General features: G+C 36.3%; 1 long non-coding RNA gene across 1 annotated transcript in view; it reads right to left on the bottom strand.

The window, feature by feature from the left end:
* Nucleotides 1-2417: 2417 nt before the first annotated feature.
* The window catches only part of LOC129219801 (uncharacterized), a 124773-nt gene continuing 119687 nt past the window's right edge, over nucleotides 2418-7503 (bottom strand). The window contains exon 7 of the long non-coding RNA XR_008580438.1: nucleotides 2418-2494. This is a non-coding gene — a long non-coding RNA (uncharacterized LOC129219801). The remainder of the gene's footprint in view (nucleotides 2495-7503) is intronic.

The following is a 7503-nucleotide window of genomic DNA, read 5'->3' as shown; positions in this document are numbered from 1 at the left end:
AAACTTGGGGACTTCTGGCTCAAAAAAAAGGTTATGAGAAGGAGTTATGGCTGAAACAACGATATTCGTACAAATATATCCATTGTTCTTCAGATTACAAAACCTTGAAAATATAATCAGTACAAGTGCATCTCCGCTCAAGTTTCAATCCGTAGATCGTAGGTCCTATGGAAAAGATCTATGCGTAGATCCCTCACAGACAAATTCAGTTTCCAGGACGGCACTAGTTTAGGAAAACATTCCCTTTTCTCTTTTTCTAACAAAAACATTCGAATTTGTAACACACAACAAATTACAATCATTTCGCATAAATTGTACAAAACGCAATGGCTCAATATTCTCTCCTGCTACAACTAAAAAATACTGGACAAATAAAAAAAATCGTTTTGTACACTTATTGGACTGAATAGATGGTTGAATGTTCAGAGGATAAATTGAAAAACACTTTAGAAATGAGCCAATTCATGAAAGTTCCAGCATCCAATTGGTGAAGTTTTGCCAAAACAGAAGTTGAAAGGACCTCAAAGAGTGCATTTTGCAACGACAGCGAGTAAATAACAACTGAAAATTCTTTTTCTTTCTATTGATGTGGTTCGTCATTCATGTGTTTCGACTTTTGCAATTCGTTAATTACGAAACGCATGAGCAATTAGGAATGGGATGACGCATCCCCTGCATGACAACTAAAAATATTTCATTCCAGAAAAGTCGCTTCTTGTCCTGTCGAGTGTCAGAACCTCCAGTTTTTTTTCCTTCTCTGTCTCTCCCTCCTCTTTCATACTATTCCGAAACCGGCCGATCACATATCAACGGTGTGCCGCCAAAATACGTGTTGAGTGCAGCCGAGAAAAGAAGAAAAAGAAAAAAAGAAAGAAAAATACAACAAAAAGATAAGAACAAAAGCAGGCGGCGCTGGCGAATCAGACCTTTCAATCGATGCTGCCCAAGATCGATTGGCGAGCGGGAGATGGCGCCAAGCATTTCTTCAGAAATAAGTTGTGGGGTGGCAGAACGGAAAGAGACGCGGCCGAATGCGTCAGTTTATAGCGCGAAAAGAAGTCTCCGACGTTTTAGCGCGGCCCTAACGGAACAACGCGGCGGTCATTTGCCGACGAGAGCTCCGCCGTCGAACTAACTTTCAACTGCTATGTAACGGCGTGCATACTTCCTGGTTTAGGGAATGAATGGTTTCTGGGTATCTTTCTAGTCATCATTGGACAACACAATAAAGCTGCTGGTAGATACTTTTTAGTTGAGTTCCTGAATGTACAGTAATGTAAACTATCCTGATATTAGTCAAACTTACGGCAAATACAACATGGGTCTTGGATTCAGGAACTGTTTCTTTCCCTTCTCTTCGTTATTTATGTTGATCTTCTTAATGATTCACGGATTCCTCAAGAAACTACTGTTAGTTATAATAACGAATTATTGAACTTATAATGGCCCAAAACATCGTGATACTTACGATTTAGCTTATCGCGTAAGTTTTTCGTGAGCTTACGATTTAGGAACTATTTCTCGGTGTCTTGGAACCGTCCTATAGTCATTCCCCGATATAACATGATGAAATTACTGTTGATTAATTTTAGTAATAAATGATTTGGCTAGAAGGACGCAAGCAATCGGGATATTAATCAAGATTACGCAAACAAAACATTCGTCCTGAATTCAGAAACTTACTCTTCTTCTCATCATCATTTTCCTTGAATCATCCTAGTCATTCCCGGATAGCATTATGAATTTTCTGATAGCTATTATTGAGTTAAAACTTTGAGCTTACATAACGCAAACAATCGTTATACTAATCAAATGGCAAATAAAACATACGTCCTGGATTTAGAAATTGTTCGCAAACAAGTGTGATATTAATCAAGCTTCCGGTAAATAAAACATACGATCCTGGATTCAGGAACTTTTTCTCAGCTCCTCTTCACTTTTCTGGGATCCACCTAGTCTCTAATCGGACAACATAATGAAACTATAGGTGGTTAGTTTTAGCAACAAATTATTGAAGTAACATTCGCAAACAATCGTGATAGTAATCAAACTTACTACAAATAAAACACGTCTTGGATTCAGAAATTGTTTCTCGGTGTCGTACCTTACCAGTAATTCTCAATTAACAAAATGATGCATCTGATCGATATTCCTTAGTAAATTGTTGAGCTTTCATGATGAACACAATCGTGAAGTTAGCCAAGTTTATTGCAAGCAAAACATGCGTCCTAGTTTTAAGAACTGTTTCTCATTGTTTTGAAATCTTCCTAGTCACTCAGATAACACAAGCTAAGTACAGATAGCTATTTTAAAGTAACAAATCATTATGCTTACATGACGCAGGACAACCGTAATGTTAGTCAAGCTTGCGACGCTAAAACGTACGTCTCGGATTCAGGAACTGTTCTTTTTTCTGGGGGAGGGAGAGTCCTGAAGTCCTAGTGTTGTTCCCTGCAGGGCTTAATATGGATGGAAGCTCAAGAAAGATCAGTTCCTGTGAAATAGAATATTAAATGCAATTAATTGTTTTTACAAAAAAAAAAAAAAAAAACTAAAAGCAGAGATGAACTCACAAATTTTCAATACCAGAATGCCAATGATAAATAGTTGAACCATGAATCGACGATCACAAGCTCAGTTCAGGTTGAATCGTTCAAGCTGGAAATTGAACCATTCACTTCCTTTATCGATTAGTTCCACTTTAGAAAAAAAATCTTTATTTAGCTCTAAAAGTGCTTTATTACCATGATCTTAGTATGTGTATTTGTTATCTAAATTTCTGTTTGGGACGAGTCGCTTCGACAACTAAATGCCACAAATGCTTACTTCAGGTTCATAGAAAAATCTCGTCTTCAGTTAGTATGAGGAAGTTTAACGAACTGTTGGATAAGTGATACGATATGAAAACAATGCTGAATGTTGAAACCAAAATTAGAGCAAAATTTTAAACCAAATTTTATGTTAAAAAAAAAAAAACTTTCCCAGAAAAGCAGATTTGGAAGAAATTCGCCTCTGCCTATTAGTAAAGCTGTAAGAGAGAATATAAAGCAAGTACAATTCACCTGGCAGAAAATTAACCTAAGCAGTTTTAAAAAATCAATTTTCTATCCTTAGCCAAGAAAAAGTATTCGCCACGAAATCAAAATGTGCGAATCATTAGCGAAGATTAATCCTACCACAATAATTTACAAACGCATTTCAATTAATTTTAACTAATACATTTTTATTTTGAAAGCAGTAAATGCAGAAATTGCAATCGTTTCTTTCACAAGAAAACAATTTTTTAATATTAATCGCTGTTAAATATACAAGCAAAAAATAAATAAATGATATTAAATCATCTCAATGTTAAAGTAAAAGATTACAGCTAAATAGTGTGTATGAAACTTGTTTAACCAAAACATCAGTTTTTGCGTTTTTCATTCACAAAAAATTAAAAGTGCATAGTTACTAAGAACTTGAGTCAGGATAATCTGGTAGTGTAACCCATTAATATCAAATCTAAGGCGATTTCTTACAAATTTTCTTACTTTTTCCCCCATTTTATGAAGAGTTGGTACAACCAGTTGATATCAACTCTGATTTACGGGTGAGGAGAGGTTCGCTGCCGGAATATTACAGCAACATTAATCTGCACTAGTCCCCCACCTCCTTCCCGACATATAGAAATTTTGCACATTGCGTATATTTGCACCGTAATTCTCAGCGAAGAAAGGTGGCTAGTTATTGAATCAGATTAGACTAAATTTCAATGAACCAGTTCTAATGTTTGCAATCTCCTTAGAACTGCATTTAAAAGCAGAAACTGGAATTTTTAAGCATTTTTTCTGTCGTTTTTGGGTTTCCTAAAAATTCCGAACGGAAGAAACCACTGACCGACCAAGCACCCAAGAGGCTTCATTGTATTTACAAGCTCCTCAACAATGCTGGCTATGACTTTTGAGGACACTGGGCACGAACTTTATTTGATAACAAAATATTTTGATTTATTATAACCACGTTATCTGGACTAACTGGGACCAAATGCAATCCGGATACAATGATGGTTAATAAGCAAAACACATTCTTAATTAAATAGGCACGCTCATGTTTTAAAACAGCAAAAACGATGTTTTGCAAGCAAATTATAGAATCGTTTCTCGCACTTTAGCATAATGCTTTAGCTAGCCTGCAGTGGTATCGTACAGGCACTTCAAAGTACGCCAGTTTGTTTGTTAGAATACCATAATTTATTGCGCGACCTATACAGGAGTTGTACATTTAATTAGGGCCTAGTTACTGGATAAGGCCAACTAGTCCGTGGCCTAGGGACCCCGATATTTAGGGGGACTCGAAATAGCTGAAATTACTTTAGTCTATGATTAAAATTGTTTCAGCTAATGATTAAATCTATACAGTTTGAATAAAGTGGGTCCCAAAAAAAAAAAAAAAACAGTATTTGGCCTAGGTCCCCTCGAGTCTTAATTGGGCCCTGCATTTAATCAAAATAAAAAGTGAATATTTGACATAATTAACATTCTGTTCTTGATGTCGTAATATAGAATTATTACTGAATTATTCTCCTGGTTGCAATAAGACGTAAACATCCGAAATATTTGCTATATAAATTATAAAATGAAATAATAGTGTACATAAGAGGTGAATTCGTAAATTTTTCACTATCGGGACGTCAAAGCGAAATATTAAAGCTTATGTTGTGGCCAATTCACTCGGGTGTTTTTCTGTGTAAAGCTTAGAGTGACCTTGGTATTTGAAAAAGATCAAAAATTTTTAAGAGAAAGGTGTTTTTCAGTTTTAATGTTCACATTTGGACCTCACACTTTTGTTCACATATGAAATTAAGTACTTTTTTTTTAATGGGGTAACTTTGGTGCCCCCAAAATTGTGGCTTCCTGTGCCCGTGCCCCATGTCTCAATCTGACCCTGGTGCCGCGCAGTGCACCAAAGTAAAACAATGAAAAGTTTCTAGCAGACGATGCTTCCCAACGGCGCTCTTTTTTCCAAGTTCCATTAAACAAAAAGGAGAAACGGCAAATCCTTCTTATACAGAGCAAAGCCTACTTAATGGGTTCCTGTTATGCAAATTTTCACAAAATTCGATTTCGGAGCCGCGGTCGATAACAATAACGCTCCGGATTGGCGGATCGGCTGGAACGACAACTCCCTCTCTTCGAGGACGTCTCAACCCCCCAAGCAGTCGATCTCGCTTCAGACACACCTATTCCCTTCCGAACATTAAAATTATAAGTAGCGAACTCATATAGAGTCCAGCGGAGGAGATAAAAACGGAGTTCCGAACAGGAACATCTCGATGTTCTTCTAGAAATAGAATTATAATTTCTCTTTACGAATGTCGAGAAGTATTCTAGGAATGCAATAAGCATACAATCGAAGAAAAGTTCTCATGCACTGAGACTAAGCGCGGCATTCATTTATACACAAATAACTTTTAGATTAGATTCTAAATACGGTATCATTTTCTACTTCTCACTAATAGCTATTACTAATTCTTCTCAGTATTTTTGACACAACTATGTATTGGGCAGTAATGAGCATTGATGCAACAACAATTTTATTTTGCTACCGGTCGACCCTAATCCTGATTTCTTTTTAATTATAATTCTGCAGCAAAAAAATTTAGCAGCATTCATTTAAACAAAATTACATGCTATGCAAACGTTTTCTAACGTCACCCCTTATTCAGTGCTAGTACAGTTTGATTCGAGTGACGCAACTGGTGCTACTAATAATATGAAAGTGACATCGTGCCGCCAGGGCCCGATTAAGATATCGAGGATCCCTAGGCTAAATACTTTTTTGGGGCCCTCTATATTCAAACTTTATAACTTTAGCCGTTGGCTGAAACAATTTTAGCCATCGACTATAGTAATTTCAGCCCAATGGGGGTCCCTAAATATCAGGGGCCCTAGGCCAGGGTCTAGTTGGCCTATTCAATAATCAGGCCCTGCGTGCCACAAATTTATTTTTGTACTCCGACATAAGTTTTTTTTGTTAATAGTACGACCACTAATTCGCAATCCACAAATGAGGCAGAGAGAAGCAAAATGATGTAAGTGAACATTTTCAAATTTTGAGAAAAACGCGTTTAAAGATAAGGTCCTAAGGCAGGCTTTTATTGAAAAGTTTCTAGAAATCATGCTGTACAGTCGTCCCTCGCTACTTCGCGCTTCGACTTTCGCGGCCTCACTACATCGCGGTTTTTTCTAGGTTTTTTTTTTTTTTTTTTCAAATATAGTAATTAACCATTTTCATGCGCTCGTGTAAACTTTTTACTTCAAAAGAATAACAAAGTATGTCTTTTAAGTAAGGTGAGCTCTTTTGAGGGGCTGTAGTTGAACTAGTTGAGGGAGTGGAGGTATAAAATCTCCGAAGAAAGTGAAGGGAATCGTTATCTCATTTTAACCGTTAAGCACTAACTGAAGAGTATAAATCACTGTATTATTACTAAGGGATAAATACATGTAGTGTATATGGTGTTCAACAATGTACTAGCTTTTTAAGTTGTGTGCGTAATACCTTTAATGAGGAAACTGGCAATTAAAATTATCATCAAACAAGTTGAGCTATTTTCATAGATGACTAGTAGTGTGTAAGAACTACAAGTGTGTGTGTAGTTTATTTCCAAATAATTAATAACGTGATATCTTTCTAGTCTAGTGTATTATTTTGTACAATATATTGAAAACTACAAATTTAATGATGGCTAAGGGTGCTGTTTCATGTCTCTCTAAGGTACTCTATCTTAAAAACCTATTTAAATTGTCGTAAGCAAGTTTTATGTACTCTAATAAGGAAAATTTCTGGTTTATAAATACAGAATCCTACTTCGCGGAAATTCAGTTATCGCGGTAAAGTCTGGAACGAATTAACCGCGATAAACGAGGGTTGACTGTATATAGCACCAACTACCAGGGTTACTAGTACTAACTCTTGCCCCAAGACAGAGGAGAGGTTTCCCTACTATATGTACTGGTTACCTCCAAATTTTTAAGTTTAGCACTTACAATTCCTTTGCAACTCACTGCATCAAGTTTAGTTCGCATTTCAGCTTTAATTTGCGTCACCATTTAACCCAAAACAAAGCAACTACCAATCTTTCCCCATTAACTATTTCTATAAAAACATTTACTGGTATGACATTTAAGAGAGAAGAGTCAAAGTCCATTTCGTATAGAGCTATTTCATTTTGTCATCACACATCAATTTTTAGTTTTGAATGCATTACCATTCGACAAAAGCAGTACATGTGCTGTTGAGAAAAGATTTATTTTTAGGAGTTACAAAGTCTCTTAAAATATGTTCCCTGAAAAAACTTATAAGCACATTTCAGGATTACCAGGGCACCACAAAACATATTGATACTTTCAAGTTTCAAGAACACTTCCACTCTGAGTTTTATTCAACCAAGGTTCCATGGACATGAGTACCCTCGAGAACCTGGGTTCTTTTTCAAGAAAGTCGCGTCCCTTAAATATATGCTTT

Source organism: Uloborus diversus, chromosome 4 (assembly GCF_026930045.1).
Source record: "Uloborus diversus isolate 005 chromosome 4, Udiv.v.3.1, whole genome shotgun sequence".
Taxonomy (NCBI): Eukaryota; Metazoa; Arthropoda; class Arachnida; order Araneae; family Uloboridae; genus Uloborus; species Uloborus diversus.
The sequence above is the reverse complement of the archived record's forward strand: the minus strand, read 5'-3'. Positions and strand labels throughout refer to the sequence as shown.